The following is a 21,374-nucleotide window of genomic DNA, read 5'->3' on the forward strand; positions in this document are numbered from 1 at the left end:
AGAGAGCAGGAAGTCAGCAGGAGTGCACTGGTTGAGGGTAGGTATTTGGGTGCTCTCAGAGTAGTTACCATAGAAGTCAAAGGGCATATGGGGAACAGGCTGGATGCAGAATCCAGTGTTTCACTTTCATAAAGTCCTGCAATAGGCAATGGGAAGCCTCTGGTTTCTAAGATGGGGTCAGTCAGGGCCACTTGGAGAAATAAATTCTTTTCCTTAGGAGAGAAGTAGAAAATCAGGAACGATTAGCTATCCTACAAAAGAATATTAAGGAGTGGGAATGAGGAATACGGGACGGTATAGCTGCCCCTTCTCCACATTTCCTGAGCACCCTTTGGAGCCTGCTTTTGCGACACTGACCATCTAGTGCTGTAATAGCTGAATTACTTATTGGGCTCCCCATCTAGACCACCCGTTTCTTGAACGTAAGGCTATCATCGGCACCTAGCCCAGGGCTCATGATGTAGTAAATGTTCAATAAATATTTGGTTAATGTACCAATACATGTGGTGGATGGGCAGGGGAGAAACAAAGCATCCGTGAACACAGATGTTGGAGAGTGGAGATAGAAAGCTTTGCTAATGGTTTTTATTTTTATCTTTTTATTATGGAAAAATTTTAAACATATTCACAAGTAGAGGAAATAGTATAATGAATCCCTTTTTGCTAATCAGTCAGCCTCAACAGTGATCAACATATGGCCAATCTTGCTTCATTTATCTGCCCCCTCCCCATTGGATTATTTTGAAACAAAGCCCAGATGTCATATTATTTCATCTATGCAAACCCCGTTATGCATTTTTAAAACAATGAAGAGACTTGCCTTTAAAAAAATATATAACCACAACACCATTATCACACCAGAAAACAATGCAGTAATTCCTTATTGTCATCAAATATATAATTGGTATTCAAATTTCCCTTATTGTCTTGTAAATTTTTTCCCCTAGTTGGTGGGTTAGAATTAGAATCCAATCAAGGACTACAGTGCATTTAGTTGATAAATCTCCTAGGCCTCTTTAGGTTCACTCTTCCTTTTCTTTTTTCTTTGCAAAACTTATTTATTGAAGAAACCGGCTCCTATGTTCTTTTGAATTTCCCATAATCTGAATTTTAATTAATTATATCCCCATGGTGTAGTTTAATCTGTTTTTATGTCTCCAATATTTACTATAAGCAGGTCATTATAACCTGAGGTTTGATAAGTTTTCAGTTTTTTGGCAGGAAGACCTATGACGATGAATAGAAGGTATGTACTTTCCATTGCATCATCTCACGAGGCACATGGTACCTTGTCCCTTTCTTTGTCACATGTGTTGTGAGCCTGACCATATATTATCCACCTCCTCACCTGCTTTTTGCCTAGAGGTTTTAGCAACCATTGGTAATTGTTATTTAGATCAGGGGTTGGTAAATTTTTTCTGTAGAGGGCCAGATAGTAAATATTTTTGACTTTGAGGGCCATATGGTCTCTGTTATTGTAATAGGAAAGCAGCCTTAGGCAGTATGTAAGTGAATGCGCATGACTCTGAGTGCCTATAAAAGTTTATTTACCAGACCAGATTTGGCCCACTGGGAATTATTGGCCAGCTCCTGATTTAAATCAATTATTTTACTAAGGGTTACAAAATAATAGTATAATTCTATTATTCTTTATTTATTAATTGAAATACTTCTATTATTATAAAGAAGTTTACCTTATCAATTATTTGGTTACTCCAAAGCAGGCGTCCTCAAACTATGGCCCGCGGGCCACATGCGGGTGTTTTTGCCCGTTTTGTTTTTTTACTTCAAAATAAGATATGTGCAGTGTGCATAGGAATTTGTTCATAGTTTTTTTAAAACTATAGTCCGGCCCTCCAACGGTCTGAGGGACAGTGAACTAGCCCCCTGTTTAAAAAGTTTGGGGACCCCTGCTGTATAATAGAAAGGAAGCTATTTACAAAGGAAAGGCAGAATAAATGCTGTGATTTAACCTTTGGTTTAACCGTTTTCAGAATGAGTTGGTTTCCCAGCATCTGCCAAAGGTGATCAGATTTTTTAAAGTATTATCATGAACTTACTTTTTGACATTTGATGTTTCAGTCTCCTTAGACTTTGGCCCTCTAGGTACATGGGAGGAGACCTATGGCTGGTGCCTGTACAGTCACACTGCAGCTACATGGCACTTCTGAGGTATGGTGTGTTCCAAGGAAGAATTGTGTCCCCGTTTTAGTTGTACTATTATTATAAAATATTATATATTATAATATATTACATGTTATAATATATATTATAATAACTATTATAAAATATTATTATAAAATATATTGGTGGTCTCTGCAGCTTTAAAATCCAAATACTACAGTTTTCAAAGTTTTATTAGGTGAGAAACATGTGTTTTTTAAGTTCAGAAATTTGATTTCTTTCCTACAGTTTTACATAATTTTAAAAATCTATGTTATTAATAACATCTTGTTTTTATCATGCCTAGAGCACTGTTGTTAAGCAAAATTGACATTTAAAATTTTAGAATGCAATATTATTTCATTAGCGTACAGTCTGAAATTTCATTAATACCCTTTGGTTTTTCATTAGTGCCAAGTGGGAAAAAAAAGGACGTATTTAAAGAGTCCAAGTTTAGCACTAATGGATGGGTCATATTGCTCTCTCCTGACTTATCATCCATATATCACTTAAATCAACTGACTCTCCTAATACTCCTCCTCATTTCTTTCCTCTGTTATTTTAGCTGTTCAAATTCATCATCCAAGTTTTCTCTCTGCCCCTGCCAAACTCTCACCCTAAACCCACTGCAGTCTGACTTCCTGTCTGACGTTTGTGGTTATATGTGGCCTCTTTCAAGTATTTATATTATTGACCTGCTTGCTGCTTTTGACACCTCTTGGTCATCCTTCCTTTTTGGATTTAGGGATGACCTTTTTATTTCTCATCCTCTTCTAGATTCCTTTTCTATCTTCTTTTTTCCCAACACATTAACTGTGTTCCTTGAGTATTATTTTATGTTCTCAGCATTTAATATTTTCTCTTTTTTTTTTGAGACAGAGTCTTGCTTTGTTGCCCAGGCTAGAGCAGGCTAGAGTGAGTGCTGTGGTGTCAGCCTAGCTCACAGCAACCTCAAACTCCTGAGTAGCTGGGACTACAGGCATGTGCCACCATGCCCGGCTGATTTTTCGTATATATATTTTTAGTTGGTCAATTAATTTCTTTCTATTTATAGTAGTGATGGGGTCTCACTCTTGCTCAGGCTGATTTCGAACTCCTGACCTCGAGCAATCAGCCTGCCTCGGCCTCCCAGAGTGCTAGGATTACAGGCCTTAGGAACCACGCCCGGCCATACTGTCTTTCTCTCTAAGCTTTAGCCTTCCTGGGAAGCTCATCATTTGGCAGTTTTATTTTCATGATTTCAGTTGTCATCAGATGCCTTTTAGAGTTCTATCTCTAATTCTGAGCTCTGATGTTTCTGTTTCCATATTTATTGTCAAATATAAGATGTGTAAACTTTGACTTGTTTTTACAACTGGAATTAAAACCCAAGAGAAGAGAGTGTGTCTTTTTCTTGAGGTACCTTTTAAATGTATTCATTTTATTCATGGAGTCTTGGTTTCAATCAATGAAAAAATTTTGAAGATGAATTTAAAGGCTTCTAAAAGTTGTCTCCCAGCAGCTATCTATTTTTTAAAATTCTAACTTATGTATGTAACTTATTACTTGTTTTTCTTCTATTTTTAGTTGACACATAATAATTATACATATGTATAGGATATAGAATGATATTTCCATATGTGTGTTTAATGTGTAATGATCAAATCAGGGTGATCAGCATATCCCTGATCACCTCAAACATTTATCATTTCTTAGTGTTGTGAACATTCAAAATCCTCTCTTCTAGCTTTTTGAGAATGTATAACAAATTATAGTTAACCATACTGACTCTGCAGTGCTGCAGAACACCAGAACTCATGCCTCCTATCAAGCTATAATTTTGTATTCGTTAACCAGCCTCTCTCCAGTCTTCCCTCTCCCCTACCCATCCCAGCCTCTAATACCCACAGTTCTACTCTCTATTTTCATAGGCTCAATTTTTTTTTTTTAGTTCCCACATATGAGTGAGAACATGTGGCATTTATCTTTCTGTGTCTGGCTTATTTTGCTTTACATAACATCCTCCAGGCTCATCCATGTTGCTGTGAATGACAGGATTTCATTCTTTTATGTGGCTGAAAAGTATTTAAGTGTGTATATACACCACAGTTTTAAAAATCTATTTGTTGATGGACATTTTGATTCTGTATCTTAGCTATTTTTATCTTCTGCTCTGCACCCTATCTCTGCTTTGGCCTAATATTCCCTGGATATCCCTTGTTGTAGACTACTCTATGACGTTCTTTCTCTACTTAATGTATCTTAGCTCACTACAAAAGTTTCCTAAGTTTTGCTTCTTTCCATGATGATTTTCCAGACTAATTACGACCGTCTTCAAGGATATCAACAGCTGAGCTCTTTGCCTCTTAAATACAAGAAGAGTTTTTTTCATACTTTAAAAGCTTCCCCCAAACCTGTCGTTTCCTGGGCTGAGAAGAAAGGAAGCAGTGTTCTTTTGAGTTTGCCTATTGGGAATAGAGTGTCGCTATGTCTGTCACACAATAAAATTAGTATGTAATTAATATAAAACTATCTTTCCCATCTTCTTCTTGTTTTATACAAGTACAATTTTTATCTCATTAAAAAACATTGCAGCTTTTAGTTTATCTTAATTACCACAGTTGAATATATGTCGATCAATAATGCCACATTATGTAGCTGTGTTGGAGAGTGACACATTCATTAAGATTGACTCTAAAAAGGCTGTTGAGAAAAGTCATTCAGGGCAAATATATTCAATAAAATTTAATCTATACTTCTTTTCCATCTTTTCAAGCTTGGATTAAGGCAGAAAGTGGTTTATTTCCTTTAAAAACCTTTTTGCCGATTATTAATTGAAACATTTCATTAATTGGATTGGTCACATTTTGCTGAGTCAGAGTACAGTTGGACCTTGGTAAATAGAAATATATTCCATTTCATAAAGTGTTGTAGCCATTTTCATTAATGCTGTAGAAGAGATGATATATTCTTTAGAATTATGGGAAGTGAGCAAAACATTTTCAGGAGTGATAAAATGGAAAAACATTTTGGTTTGTGACTTTGTTTTCATTTTAGAATAATATTATAAAAATAATATCTTTCTTGCTTTTAGTATATTTATAATTTTGGGAATGCTGTGAATATTGAGATATAGTAATAACTATTTTGCTTAGTATAATACATAAGGAAATAATACTTAGAGAAAATTTAAAAGCCTTAAGGACAAAGTATATCTCCTTCGGTTGATGTCTGGACATTTACAGACATTTACAGAGAAACAATCCTATGGGAATTTTATCCTCTAAATTTTATGATACCTTTGATAAACCTAAACCTAAATCTGATTGTAAAAAATATTTATCAAATTGGGGATTTTAAATGATGAAGATAAAGAATAGAATTTAATCATTTTGTCAACATGTATTGAGGGCTTCCTAGATGCTATGACTTATGAATCTTTTTTCCATATTATATTTTATATTAAGGATTTCTTGGGAAGTTCAGCTGATTCAATATTTCTTTATGGAAATTTTGGAGTATTAAATCAAAAATCTAAATTATAAAATATATAGTTTCCAAGAATATTTACCAAGACAAAGAGCTGCTTCACCACACTTAGAAAGGTGTGGTGAAGCATCCCAGGCTGATGGGCGTGGGAGGAGTCTTGGAGACATTTCAGTATATTTATTTACATGGCAAGTATTTACTCAGTATGTACTCTGAGCTGGCTTATGACAGGTGCTTAGTCTGCAGTGGTAACTAACATATCAGTGGTTCTTGTATTCTTCAAATTTACATTCCAGTAGTGGAAATTGACAACAAAAAATGATTTCAGTTGGGCTTGTGGAAGTTTGTTGAAGGAGGCAAACAGGGTGCTGTAATAGAAAATAAAGGATAAGGGATTTTGAAAATGAGGTAATTAGGGGAATCCTCCTTGAGGACTTTATATTTAAGATCTGCTGTGGTTTGGATGTTTGTCCCCTCCAACCTCATGTTGAAATTTGATCCCTAATGTTGGAGGTGGGGCCTAATGGAAGGTGTTTGGGTCATGGGGCAGATCCCTCATGAGTATATTAATGTCCTCTCTTGGAGATGAGTGAGTTCTTACTCTCCAGAACTGGTTGTTAAAAAGAGCCTGGCACCTTCTCCTCACCCTTTTCCTCCTCTCTTGCCATGAGATCTCTGCACAGGCTGGCTCCCCTTCACCTTCCATCATGAGTGGAGGCAGCCTGAGGTCCTCACCAGATGCAGATACCTAGTCTTGAACTTTCTAGCCACCCATAACTGTGAGCCAGATAAACCATTTTTCTTTATGAAGAAAAGCCCTCAGGTATTCCTTTATACCAACACAAATGGGCTGAGACAAGATCTATAAGAAGGAATGAGCTTGGTATGACATTTTATGTTGAGGAAACAGTCCTGAAGCATGAGAATTTGGATTGTTCATGGAACTTAACAAGGCCAATGTGGCAGGAAGGCAATATGGACAGTGGTTCAAGCTGGAATTGGAGGGAAAGTGGAGGCTAGTTGTATCTTGCTGTGTAGAGTTTGGATTTTAATCTCTATGTAATGGAAAACTATTGAAGTGTTATAAGCAGATGATAGATAAAAACTAATTTATATTTTTAAAAACTCAATTTTGGCTATTACAAAGAAAATAGTTTATAGTGGGAGAAGATTAGAAGCAGGAAGATCAATTAGGCAGTTTTGTAATGAGCAAGGTCAAAGTTTAGATTAGGATGTTGGTAATGGAGATGGAGTGAAGTTGGAAGAATGGGGACATGTGTTGGAGGTAGAATTGGCTGACTTGCCAATGGATTGGATGTGAGGAATGTAGTGTAATATAGAATCAAAGATGACTCCTAGTTTTTGGCCTGAAAAACTGAGAGAATGGTGGTGCCATTTATTAAAATGGGAAAACTGTGCGAGAAACAAGTTGGGTGGAGATGAGAGGTGAGGATCAAAACTTAAGTCTAAGACATGTTAAATTGGAATTGTTTGTGGTGATACTAGTACAGGTGCCCAGTAGGCACTTTGGAACTCAGGGAAAAGAATGGGCTGCAGATACAACCTGGGGTAGTTACCATTCAATGGTATTCATCGAATGGATGAATGGATGAAACAATCCAAGGGAAAGAGTGCAAACAGAGAAAGAACAGTTGCTGGAGATCAAGGGCTAGGGTGCTCCAACATTGAGAAATCTGATAGAAGAGGAACTAGCAGAGAAGATTAAGAGTGGTCACTGAGATAGGAGGAAAACTGGGAGAGTGTGACCTTGTGGAAGCTATGAGAATGGACAATTTCAGGAGGATGGCATAGTTACTGGGATGGCAACAGATAAGTGAAACAAGATGAGGGCAGAAAAGGATCCATTTGCCTTTACAATCAATCTCTGCCTTCAGGAACCTTGTCTTGATTACCTTGGCATTCCCAGCACCTTGCACATAGACTGATACATAATATGCAGTAAGTAAATATTGTTAAGTAATAAAATGAGAGCGGTAGTATCAAAAGAGGGCCACATTATAAGTCCATCAAGAATTAAACCCCAATTGTTCTATTTTTTAAGTGAAGATAACTTTCGTATCAATCATTTATATATTGATGAAGGACAGCCTATGATTTTCAGCCATGGCTTCAGGAGTATAATCCTGTACTTTTTTGACCAATAAATCAGTTAACCTCTGTCTTCCAAAAGAAAGACAATAACAATAGTTATGGTGGTTTGGAAGAAGAGAAAATGTGTGTGTGTGTGTGTGTGTGTGTGTGTGTGTGTGTGTGTGTGTATGTGTGCAGTGTCTATGTGCATGTGGTATACAGTATTAGTTTTATTTAGTGAAGTGGGCATCAAAATAATTAACCTACTAGAGTTCAAAATTGTAGAAATGGCACAAAGAACCTATGTTAATTTCTAGTTTAGACATTTTATTTTTTCTTGATAAGCTTAGACAGTTTTGTTAAACTTTGGCCAAGGGAAATTATGGCAGAAGGAATTAATAGGAAAGAGATTAATCTAATGGGAGAAGACTCAGTCATTTTTAATAATATTATTTTCAGGCCATATTCCTGTTAACCGATGATCTTCTTAAAATATATCTTTGTCCTTTCCAAATAAAGAGTAAGGTACTAAGCAAATAATCTGAACTTAAAAGACTTACACATTATTTGTTAGTGTCCCATAGATAGTATAAGCAAAAGAAAAATGATAACATTTCTCTCTCATCAGGTGGTAGAAATTATTACAATATTGCAAAATTGGTAGATATATGCTCTACTTTCTTTATTTACTGTCTGCTCTATCTATAAACACAAAACCTTTGTGCCTTCTTCTGATACTCTGTTCAGTGCATATTCTATCTGCTACCAGTGTAGAATGCTGAAATACATTAAAGATATTGATGAACTTCTCAATTTCTAGTAGCATGCATATAGTGCTTATTTATGCATAACATTTATACCCGAATGATTTCATTGAATCCTACCAATTTTGTGAAGCAGGTGTTATCTTTTAGTCCAAGGTCATGTAACCTGTCAAAGTCAGAGCCAAGTCTCAGATCTAGGTCTCCTGATTCGAATCCTATGTGCTTCCTTTTCAAGAGCCTGCAGGTGGTAGTCACAATCCTGGCTCCACACCCAAGGTCCTGCGGAAAGCAGATGAGGACACTTAGACATAGAGTGGGGAGTGCCTATTTTGCTTCCTCATTTCTGGGGATTTATTGGTTTAAAATTGCTGGCAAACAGTGTATCATAAATCACTACTCCGTATATATGAATAGTGGCCTCTTCCAAAATTAATAACCTACATTTCTAGATCATTAACTTGACTGTATCCTAATAAATATGTTATGATTCCCCATCAAATTAAATTGTGTGGTCTTGGAGGAGGGTGAAGTAAGAGTTTTAATCTTTGAGGGAGGCTTTCTGGAATTGCTCGTTACCATGCCAAACAACATTAGGAGTCATTGGTATTGCAGGTTAAATTCTGTTAGGGTCAGCTGTTAGTCCTTCAAGAATCAGTGCTTGGCATCTGTTAAGCCTATTCTTTTAGGATTTTCTGAGTTGGAATCTTCTATTATAGCAAATACTGTTTTTAATGAAAAGGTATAGCAAAACCCTCAGTTGTGAGATCATCACCTACACAAAGTTCAAATATTGTCAATATTCCTTAAGGGAGAACTGTAATAATTGGTGCTGTAGTACCAGTAACATGGTTTTTCTAGAAAGCTTTAACTGGAAGTCAGTTTCTGAATGTCTAGCTGAAAAAACAGGGCTTTCTTGGAGGTAGATGCCACATGTGTGGTTTAGCTTAATTTCAGACTCAAGCGCCATAAATAATAAGATTAGGGGCATAGAGTTTTGTAAATGAGCTTTTTGGCATCAGAGAGATGACAAGTGTATAATTTATCAATAGCTGAGCTTAGAAACCAATGTTCTGCCTTGATAGTCACAAAGAAGAATGATGCTACAAGTGCCAGAATCTCCCGTATGTTTTTGGGGATAGAGTTATTAGTCAAAGAATTTAGGACATCATAAAAACTGATGATAAAGAGATGAAAATGTCTGAAGAGTGATGCTCTGTTTGCAGAAAGAGAAATTGAACACAGAAGCAAGTATTTAGCACCATCTCTAAAAACAGAAACCATGGATAATGAATATGATAATACCTTAACTTATATCAGTTTTATTGTTAGAAAGTCCTTTAAAGTATATTGTCTCATCAGCTAGAGAGCAGTGTTTATAATATTTATTTTTCAGGATGGGAGGAGTATCCAGGAAATGAGAGTTGAAACTTGACAAGTTGTCTTTTTAAAAGGGGAAAGATATAACCTGTCCTGGTAATGCCAAATTAAAATGGTGATGGATTCTGTGAACATGATGCAGGCTAAATCAAACCTATATATGAAATATTTTGAAGAAATTAAACTCATACTAAGACCTATAAAATTAATTCATATGGACAGTGGAGAGAGGATAGAGAATAAAGCCCTGGGTAAGCAAACAATAGGATCATGGTGACAGCTCTATTTTTTTGAGCTGTATGATATTTTAATTTTTTTGTCCTGACTTCTTATGTAATCTTGGAAAAGATGCTTAACTTTCATGGATGTTCATATATCTGTTAAGTGGGAATTATAATTGCCCCTTACTATGATGGAGGTTATGCAGTGTTTCTAAAATTCATGAGCTTTTTAAGGAGACTGTCTTAATTAACAGAAGTTATTATAAAAATTAAAATTCTATGCATGGAAGAATATATAGAAATTTTGACCAATGATTTCTGAAACAAGCAAAATTGTAAGTGCTATAGGGTTAGGTAGCTTGAAAGTTCATAAGAAAATCTAGGTAGGAATGATACTTCTTGATAAATGAAAGAAATAATATCTTTGGACAGAAATTGGCTTTGGGTTACTTTGGAAACAGAAGGTTTAGCAAGATACTTTGGTTATCTAGTGTCTCAAAACTAACTGGCTTTAAACACAGGCATTTTATTTGCTTGTAAGTCTGGATCAGCATTTTCTGCTGGGCTCAGTGCAACTGCTGGTCTGCCTTAGGGTCCCTCATTCAAATGGGTGCTGTCCTAGGTGGTTCAGTCCTAGGTGGTTCAGTTGAATCTGGATGGTCTATAATGGTCTCACTCCCTTGACTGGTGTTGCTGTTGGCTTTTGTCTGGGCTCCTCTCTCTTTCTGGTTTTTCCTTTTCAGGGAGACTAGCCTGGGCTGCTTCACACGGTGGTCTCTGGGGTCCAAGAGAGCAAGAGCAAAAGAGCAGAAGCTGCAAGGCACCTTGAGGGCATGAAGTTGAAGCAACTTCTTTCAGTTTGTCAAAGCAAGTCACAAGGCCAGGATTTAAGGGGTGAGGAAACAGATTCCTCCACCTGTTGATGGGGTGAAAAGAAAGTCACAATGCAAACACTGTACAGGACTGTGGAGAATGATTTTAGCCATATTTGCAAACAACTTAACCTATAGGATAGGTGCTAGGGAAAAGGATATTTAGGTAATACAGTCTGCTAGTAAATTTTAAAATTTGAAATGAAAGAGTTGTATCATGAAAAAGTAGGGAAGGAGACTCCAAACAATTCAAGATGCAAATAGGAAAGACTCAAGAAAGTCTAAGTTTAAAAAATATATATGTGCATGTTTTTGACATAGAAAAATATGAAGAATTCTTATCTAATGGGTTTTTGATGTAACTGGTATGTAGAAATACATTGTGAATTAAAAGGTAGAACTTAGGACAGATAGCCAAGGGAAAAGTAAAATGATTCCTGTACCCTGGGGTGTCCAGTTTATGGATTCTTGGGGTCAGATGGTTTGCTATAGAGGAGGGAACAAAAGAACGTACAAAAAGGAGAAATCTAAAATGTGAATTTTAAAAATAGTTATGAACGTAGAGATGAATATCAGTTTGATATGCATCTTTATGTAATAGTCACTGAACATTATTATTGTCAGTGTTTTCCACAATTTAAACTTTAATCACAAATTCTCATGTTTCCCATCTGTATAAATATTTGGGAACAAAAACCTAGGAATTATAGTTGGTGAGGATTCTGGGAAGATAGCAAGCTAAAGTAGCTTGCACTCCTGCTCCTCTTGAGTCTACTATCTGTCTCTGTCTGCTGACCCAAACCACTCCTGCAGTCCTGAGTGCAGGGGAAACCCCAAGCTTTGTGGAAGTTGAGGATGGGGAGTGAGGAGCAGATGGAAATTTTCTTCCTGGGCTGGGCTGGGCTGGCACTGAGGGCTGGCATCAGATGAGTTCTTGGGAGGGTCAGAATGCATTGGATACTCTGATGAGCTTTACCTCCAGAGGTTGGTAACTCCTGGAAGGAGAATTGAAAGTTGCCGTCAGGCCATTGTGTACGTGTGTGTGATCCACAAGAGACCAAGGAGAAAATCAGCAGATGTACTGAGTCCTTCCTGTTTCTGAGACTGTGGAGCAGAAAGTCTTCTGTTGCTCTAGCAGGGCCCTAGCAGCCCGCCTGCTGTTGCACTGCTAGGTTGCAGGAGCAGAGACCAAGGTGCTCCCCACCACTTATAGGACTGCAGCCACATGGGTGCTCAACAATGAGACCTGAAGCCCCATGATGTAACAAAGAAAGATGATGGCACCACAGCCAGAGAAGACAGTCCATAAGAACAGATAGAACCCATGCTCAATGGGAATGAGCAGCAGCAGGAGACAGATGACAACCTGATAAAAAATAGAAAGAGCACATAAGGAGATGTAAATGCAACACAAGAAGACTTTCTAGGGATGAAATGCATAATTTTCCAATCAAACATTTTGGTAAATGAATTGAAGGAAATGATGGTCATTCTTGAGACTTGAATCGGTAGCCTAGTTGGTCAAGTGGAAGACTCTGAAAGCACAGAACAAAAATAGAAAGGGATGGAAATCACAAGAGAAAATAGATCCAGGAAAAATATAACATGTGAGTAATGGAAGAGCCAGAAGGAGAAAAAGGAACAGATGGAGGAAAGACAATAATTAAATAAATATAAGAAACAAATTTTCTGAGCTTAAAAATCGGGACTTGAATCTGTAAATTCAAATAGCCATCAAGTTCCAGGCAAGATTTGTGAAAAAAAGATACTTGTGCAAATATTGGAAAAGTTCTTGAACTCTGAAGTATAAGAGGCAAAAATCGTAGAAGCTTCTAGACAGAGAGAGCAAATTACCTACCATGAAGAAGTATCAGATCAGCAGCAAATTTCTTATCTATGACACAAGATACTGAAGATAGTGGAGTAACTTCTGTAGATCATGAAGAGAAAAAAACCAGCAGCCTGGAAATCCCATGCTTAGCCAAACTACCATTTCCCTGTCAAGGTGAAAAAAATTTATTACTGTGTAACTCAGAGATATCATCACTGTTTTCTGATAAAGATACTCAGGAAAATGGCATCAAACAAAAAGTAACTGAACTAAAAGTTAACTAAAAACACAGATCTTGAGATGAGGGAAAATAATAGGAGGGAAATTTTTAATTAATTAACAAATTAATTTTTTGAGACAGAGTCTTGATTTGTCACTCCAGGTAGAGTGCAGTGCCATCATTATAGCTCACTGCAACCTCAAACTCCTAGGCTCAGGTGATCCTCTTTCCTTAGTGTCTCAAGTAGCTGGGACTACAAGTGTGTGCCATGACGCCTGGCTAATTTTTCTATTTTTAGTAGAGATTGGGTCTTGCTTTTGCTCAGGCTGGTCGCAAACTTCTGAGCTCAAGCAGTCCTCCTGCCTTGGCCTCCCAGAGTGCTAGGATTATAGGTGTGAGCCATTGCACCTGGCTGGAATTTTTAAATTTAATCAGTTAACTCAAATGTGAAGGGAAGAATTATTTCAAATATAATAGTCTTTATATTAAATGTGAATAAACTGAGAAAATTCAAAAATTAAAAAAATTCATTAAACGTTTTAATGGGATAATTGTCAGACTGAGTTAAAAGGCAAAACCCAGTAATATGTTGTTTACAAGAAACACTTGAAGCAAAGTGATTGAGGATGAAAACAAAAGCATAGATAGTCATCCCAGGCAAATTCAGAGAGTTAATATAACTAGCAATATTAGATTTAGACAAGGTGGTATTTAAGTTAAAAGCATAAATAGTATAAGAAAGACATTATCTAATGATAAAAGAGGTAGAATATTTGAAGATAAAGCTGTATATGTAAAGTATAACATAGCCGCTAAATCTGTAAAACAAAACTGTTAGAAATGAAAATATAGTTATAGTGAGGTATTTTAATAAACCTCTATCACTTGTTTCAACCTGTTTTAACCTTGCATATACCTTGAAGATAGAGAAATTGAATAAATAAAAAAGTCAGTTTAATAAGAATGCTAGAACTTTACATCCTTGAATACAGACTATTCTTTTGGGGCTACTTAGAAAAAATTGATCATATAAAGAGCACTTTAGTAAATTCAAAGGAAAAGAGATATTTATAGATTTTAGTTCTCTGATCATAATCCATTAATGTTAGAAATAAAGTGATAAGAAAGAAATTTTATTATTGAGGAATTGAAAGTCAAGTTGCAAACTATCTAGAAATTGATAGTAGGAGCACAATCTATTCTACAAGCTATGGGACAGAGTGAAAGCTATAACTGGGGGAAAGTTTACAGCCTTTAAATATTTTCATTATTTAAGAATAATGACCAAGTGTACTCTTAATATGAAGTGGGGAAAAACAAAACAAAATGAACTAAAATAAATTAGAAAGAAGGAATAATAAAGATAAAAGTTGAACTTAATGAAATAAAAAATGATAGAAAGGATAAATATATATAATAGCTGGTTCTTTGAAAAGTGCAATAAAATAGATATAAGGATTCGTGTGTCTGATTAGGAAATTATTATAATAAAGAGTGAAAAACGTGGAAGACTAGGATTGAGAAAAGGGTCATGATTAGAGAGATATAGGGATGATGCAAAGAAGATAACAAAGACAAAGTTCATTCAGCTCTGTGGCAATGAATTTGAAAAAACAAAAGAAATGGATTTTTCTCTTTGCTAAATGTAAACTTCCAAATTTGACTAACAGAGAAATAGAAAATTTGAATAGGATGGTAACCACAAAAGAGATGGAAAAGTGATTAAAGACCTACCACTGAATATGGCAATGGGATCATATGAAATTACAGCTGAGTATTATGTAGCTTTTAAAGAACAAGTAATTTTATCATTATTTAAACTGTTCTAGAAGAAGATGAAAAGCTCCTGATTCATTTACAAAATAAGCATACATTTAATACCAAAACCTGACAGAGCACAAAAAATTCTAGAAACCAATTTAATTTTGAATATGAATGTAATCTCAGTAAAAGGTTAGCAGATAGAACCATCAGTGTATTTGAGGACCCAACCGTGACCAGGTGGGGTTTATTTCAAGAATACAAAAGTGGAGATCTATTATTGCAATCTATTACATGGTCAAATTAAAGGTAGAATACCATATGATCACATCAATAGATGCTAAAATTCATAAAATGTATAAATACTACTAATGAAAACTATAAGAGGAGAAAGAATGGAAAGAAATCCCTTAAACTGACAAAAATTTAACAGTTCAATAACTATTGATATTAGGGGTAGGAAAAATACTCATTACCAGTTGAAGTATGTATTATACCCGTTTTGGAAAGCAATCTGGCAACATAGGTTAGAAGCAATATCTATTTGATCCAGGAATTCTAGTGTTTGTTCTCTTAAAGAAATAAAACCAGCCACATGTAAGGATTTATTACGAGGTTGTATTTTACAGTATTGTTTGTGCCAAGGGAAATATGGAAACAAATGAATGCCCACCAGGAGAAGAATGATTGGATATATTACAATACATTCAAATGGTGAAATATGCAGCCATTATAAAAGGCATTTAGGGCGATATCAGTTGAATTGAGAGACTTTAACGAGCCGTTATTGAATAGGAAAAGCAAGATGCAGAAAACTGAGTATAATACACTATTTAATAAAAAAAAGAAAAGGATTGTTTGTGTCTTTACAGGTAAGTGAACATGGAGAAATACAGATGTTCTTCCATTTATGATTGGCGTTATGTCTTGAAACCTATTGGAAGTTGAAAATGCATTTAATACACCTAACCTGCTGAACATCATAGCTTAGCCTAGTCTACTTTAACTGTGCTTGGGACACTTACATTAGCTTATGGTTGGGCAAAATCATCTAACACTCTAAAGCGTTGAATATCTCATGTAACTTATGGAATACTGAAAGTGAAAAACCAAATGATTTTATAGGCTTTCAAAATACAGATTCTACTGAATTTGCACCATTGTAAACTCCAAAAATCATAAACTGAAACATTGTAAGTCGGGACTATCTGTACATAGAAGGAAACATACCAGGTAGTTAATATGGGTTCCTAGGATGAGGCAGACTTGAGGGGTGGCATTAGGGCTGGTACCAGTGGAGCAGAAAAGAATCAAATGAAGAAGAACACACACATAGATCACTAATAAATAATATGTATGATGACTTTTGTATATTTATGTACATGAATGTGTGTGTATGTGTGCATGCTCATGCATGTGCATGCCCATGTGCAAATGAAATCTTAAAAGTAGGGAATGCCTATTGCCTTTTGTTCAATTATTTATTTATAATTTCTGTAGTACTAAATAAAAACAATAAATTCTCAAAGCCCACAGCATGGTAACTGTATTAGGGCTCTTTGGGGTTGTAAGCAACAGAAATCTAATCAAAAACCAGCATAAGCATAAAAGGGGGTTTATTGGCTCACAGAAGCCTTCACAAATCACTGGATCCAGAAATTGGTTAAGGTCTCATCAGCATGGCTCTGTTTTTTGCCTCTGCCTGCGTCTTTGCCTCCCCCTTCCCTCCTCTTTATATTTTTGGCTTTATTCTTTCTTATTCTCCTTCTTGGTGTGTGGAAGTTCCTTAATATGCCTTTTTCTGGTTCAGGCCATCTCCCCTGGCCTGAACTCTCTTTCCCTAGGTTCAAATAAAAAAAGTTCTATGTAGGAGCTTTGAGAGGCCTGGTTTGGGTCACATGCCCATCAGACTAGTCACCGTGAGCAGGAGAGTAGTGGAGTGCTATCGTCAGCCTGGCCTGGGTCCCAAGTCCACACCTTGGGACAGAAGGGAGGTACTGCATTAGCGAAGCCCACCTGCAATTGTATCACTTGAGTGAGCAGGGAGCAGGCCCAAGGAAGTGGGGGCAGTTGGGAGGGGGAGCAGTGTGATCTAAAGGAGATAAAAAGATCCTAGGCAGACAGAAACAACAGATGTCTGCTGGAGGGACTTTGCTTCAAAATACAAGCCAAGTTTGCATCTTCACTGTCAAGGGAATTAAGTAGCAGAGTAAGGAGATTTGAGTCAAGTAGTAAGTGGTGTACATTTAGGGCCATGAATATAATCATTTGTCCGAAGTCCAGGAGCTTAAGTTGATTTATAAGAATTATAGTAGGTAATTATCCATTTGTGTAGTCTTACTCCCAGATGATTTATGAAAGAATTAAAGACTGTGAAGTGGTTAGTAAGGAATACCAGCTTCATATATGTATTTTTCTAGGAAAAGAAACCCATTTATATTTATTTTAAAGGCAATTTTATTTTATTTTAATTTTGGAGACAGAGTCTTGCTGTGTTGCCTGGGCTAGAGTGCTGTGGCGTCAGCCTAGATCACAGCAACCTCAAATTCCTGGGCATAAGCAATCCTCCTGCCTCAGCCTCCTGAGTAGCTGGCACTCCAGGCATGTGCCACAATGCCCGGCTAATTTTTTCTATGTTTAGTAGAGATGGGGTCTCTCTCTTGCTCAGGGTGGTCTTGAACTCCTGACCTCAAGTGTTCCTCCTGCCTCGACCTCCCATAGTGCTAAGATTACAGGTGCGAGCCACCACACCTGGCCTTTAAGACAATTTTAGAGTACCAGATTCTTTCCCCATTGCTTGGCGAGACATACTTTTAACACCTCTTGTTCTCATCAAGGTATGCTCCAGACTTGATCATCCCAGAGATTCCATCCATTTTTCCCTTTTATTGATATATAATAATTTATGTATTTATGAGACACGAGTGCTTGTTACATGCAAAAGAATGTGTAATAATCAATTTAGGGTAATTGGGTTATCCAACACCTTGGGCATTTATCATCTGTGTGTTGATATCATTTCAAGTCCTCTCTTGTAGTTACTTTGAAACATATATATTAATATTTTTGCTAAGTAGAGGCACCCTAGTCTGCTAGCAAACAATAGAACCTATTTCTTCTATCTATCTATGTGTTTATACCCCTTACCAACTTCTCTTCACCACCTGCTTTAGCTCCCACATGTGCGTGAGAACATGCAGTATTTGTCTTTCTGTGCCTGGCTTATTTCACTTAATACAATGAACTCTGTTTCTGTCCATGTTGTTGGAAATGACATTATTCAACTCTTTTTCATGGCCAAATAGTATTCCATTATGTATAACTACCACGTTTTCTTTATCTATTTGTTTGTTGATAGGCATTTAGGTTGAATCTGTATCTTGGTTGCTGTGAATGGTGCTGCTATAAACATGCGAGGGCAGGTATCCATTTAATATACTGATTTCTTTTCCTTTGGATAGATACCCAGTAATGGGATTTCTGGGTCATATTATATTTGTATTTTTAGTTTTCTGAGAAATCTCCATACTGTTGTACTAATTTACATTCCTACCAGCAGTATTGATTTATAGTAATGCTATACATCATTAAGGATTTATAACATTAAATCCTATACTAAGGATATAAGATGATCGATATTAAGATGATCGCTAAGTGACTGATATTTTAACTCTGTGAAAAAAATTAATGGATTTACCTACAGATTAACAGAAAAGTAAGCTGATTTAAAATACCCATTGATAGAAAAATCTATAAATTTTTTTTTTTTTGAGACAGAGTCTCGCTTTGTTGCACAGGCTAGAGTGAGTGCTGTAGCATCAGCCTAGCTCACAGCAACCTCAAACTCCTGGGCTCAAGCAATCCTCCTGCCTCAGCCTCCTGAGTAGCTGGGACTACAGGCATGCACCGCCATGCCGGCTAATTTTTTTCTATATATATTAGATGGCCAATTAATTTCTTTCTATTTATAGTAGAGACAGGGTCTCACTCTTGCTCAGGCTGGTTTCGAACTCCTGACCTCGAGCAATCCGCTCGCCTTGGCCTCCCAGAGTGCTAGGATTACAGGCGTGAGCCACTTGCGCCCGGCCAAAAAATCTGTAAATTTTGTGTGTAGAAAAATCTGTATCTATAAAAATAGCCAAAATATTTAGTTATAGATTTCTTGTTTTCTTTTGTAACTGTTTTACTGTGGAAGATACCACTAGAGTAGAAAACCGTACATGTGATGGTAGACCACAAAGTGAGCACTCATAGGGACCACCTAGCTCAAGGAAGGGAACACTATCAGCCCCTCTGCGGGCTGCGTGGAGCTGTGCCCACACCACCCCTCCATCCTCTCAAAGCCATCTGCTGTCCTGACTTGTAAGCTAATTACTTCCAGGCTTTTCTTCACAGCCCCACCGCTTACGCTTGCAACCGTAAACAGTGTAACTTAGCTTTGCCTGCTTTTCGAATGTCACATAAATGGACTCATATTGTGTGTGCTCTTTTGGGTCTGGCTTCTTTCTCTCGGTGTCACGATGGTCGCCCTTAGCTTTTGACAGCAGTGAAGGCAGGGTGGGAATGGGCCGGAATTAATGTCTCTTAGGAGGACCCAATAAAACTCCCACTACTTGTAGCCCTGTAAAGTTATAAATTTTATTAGGTTGTTACTCAAGTTCTTTGAGCGACCTTGAGTCATGATGAGACAGATAAAAACAAAATTTTTTGTAAGAACTCTTGTAGTTGGTAGCCTGGCTTCTCAAAAGGAACAATCGCTATGCTGTTTTGTGTTGTTCCAGAAAGAAATACTTGTGCTGGCTGCATTTCCAGGGATGTTTCCAGAGCTCAAGGCTGTTCGCTGGTTCTGCCCAGAAGTGCCACTCTTAGAGGCAGGACTTGATGAAGGCTTTCCGGCTGATGGAGTGGGTTTGCGAGAGTCAGCCTTGGAATTAGAGTAGGTTTCTTTTTTATTGGACATTTGAACATTTAGTATTTTCTTTGCATGTTACCAAGAAGTTCCCTGTATGAATTTTTACAAATATAAACATTATGATCACATAACACTGTATCTTAACATATTCAAAGATCTGATAGAATATTTTCTGTGACAAAAGCTTTGCTTTAAATAATAGCTCAAAATTGTCAAGCAAATAATTGAGGTTCACAGAATTATCAGCTAGAAATTGTGGCTGTCCCAACATAGAATGTTCCTGCTACTCTTCTAATGCTTGCAAGCTTGATACAGAGAGTGTGAATGTGACCTGCTGACTGTCAGATGCTGACAATATAATGTATTCTCACACAGAAATCTTTTGGTGTTTATATTTATCTACTCCAGCTTTCTGTGCATTTAGATGTAATTTTGTAGTTATCCTCGTTGGATGTTTTACTTTCTCTTTTCTTGATGTCTTATGTGTGTGTTTACATACTGTCTTTTTGTCTTTCACATGACTCCACATACCTGAGTCCTTTCTGTGGCAATGAAGCAATTGCTTCTGTCAGTCTGACTATTATTATCAGCTTCGGTACACCTGGATTTTGGAAGGCATTAAAGCTGGATGGGAAGGTAGCTGCAAACAGAATGTGTTCTGTTTGGATGGGCCAGCGGTCTGTGTTGGTTCTCAGGAGGACTGTTTGGTAGGGAATGAATGGGACCTGCCCAGGGCTAGGGACCATTCTGTGAAGGCAGCTAGGACTGGGAGTGGTGGTCAGGATAGAACACCTTCTTGTTCTTTGGTTATCATCTGGACAATGTTCATCCCTTAGAAGGGAAGAAATACCAGCTTTGTGGAACTGTGGGAAAGATGCAGTCGTGTTTTGCAGTGACGTGGGCATGTATATCCTGAACAGGATCCGGGTCAGGATGAAGAAAAGTATTAGGGCACATGGAAGGAAAGCAGTAGAAGAGTTGATGTTTGTGTCTATGTATCTTTTTATGTGTGTGAGGCTGGATACAGAGAGATTGGTTCATGGGAGCAGTTTTGAAATACAGGCATTCATGTACAGTAAACTCTATTTTTAAAACTCCTACCTACATTTCTTGGCTTGTCACCAAAGATTCTGTTGATTGATTTCCTTTTGCTACCAAGTATACGTCTTGCCACCAATTCCATTATGCATTCTTGTAGAATATGAAGTAAATTAAAAAATTAGTTAAAGTCATAAATAAAAGGAAGATAATATGTATTTACAAGTCAGCTATTCATGATTTTTAAAATTATCCAAGTTTGGCTATCCACTGTCTTTTCTCTATTAATGCAGTAAGATCCACAGCAAATTGTAATTGCTAGCATAGTTCCACTCTGCTTCTCGAACTGCTGTGACAGCTTTCTGCTATTATTGCTTAGGGGTTTGCTTGGAAATTCAAATACATATTGATATTTATTTTAAGCAAAACACAATTGAAGATGAATCTACTACCAAAAATACTACATACATTAAAGCTAAATAAAAATGTTTATAGATTTCCAATATTACCGCTCCCTTCTAATAGTACTTATAATTGAGAACCATGTGTATGAAATCAACCTTTAGCCACTTGTCTGAAGCTGGTAATAGCCAATAATAGTAACATTAAGGACTATGTATTGTATTACACTTTTTGTTTCCTACAGAAAGAGAATT

The 21,374-nt window shown here is 36.8% G+C and overlaps 1 protein-coding gene across 2 annotated transcripts in view; it reads left to right on the forward strand.

Moving 5' to 3' along the window:
- The window catches only part of RNF182 (ring finger protein 182), a 58,602-nt gene that overhangs the window by 23,015 nt on the left and 14,213 nt on the right, over positions 1-21,374 (forward strand). The window contains exon 1 of one of the 2 annotated variants that reach the window (XM_012753654.2): positions 18,928-19,704. The exons of the other annotated variant lie outside the window; for it this stretch is intronic. The gene's annotated coding sequence lies outside the window, so the exon portion shown is untranslated. Of the gene's footprint in view, positions 1-18,927; positions 19,705-21,374 lie in introns of those variants that run through there. 2 annotated transcript variants of the gene reach the window in all.

This window comes from Microcebus murinus, chromosome 15 (assembly GCF_040939455.1).
Source record: "Microcebus murinus isolate Inina chromosome 15, M.murinus_Inina_mat1.0, whole genome shotgun sequence".
Lineage (NCBI taxonomy): Eukaryota > Metazoa > Chordata > Mammalia > Primates > Cheirogaleidae > Microcebus > Microcebus murinus.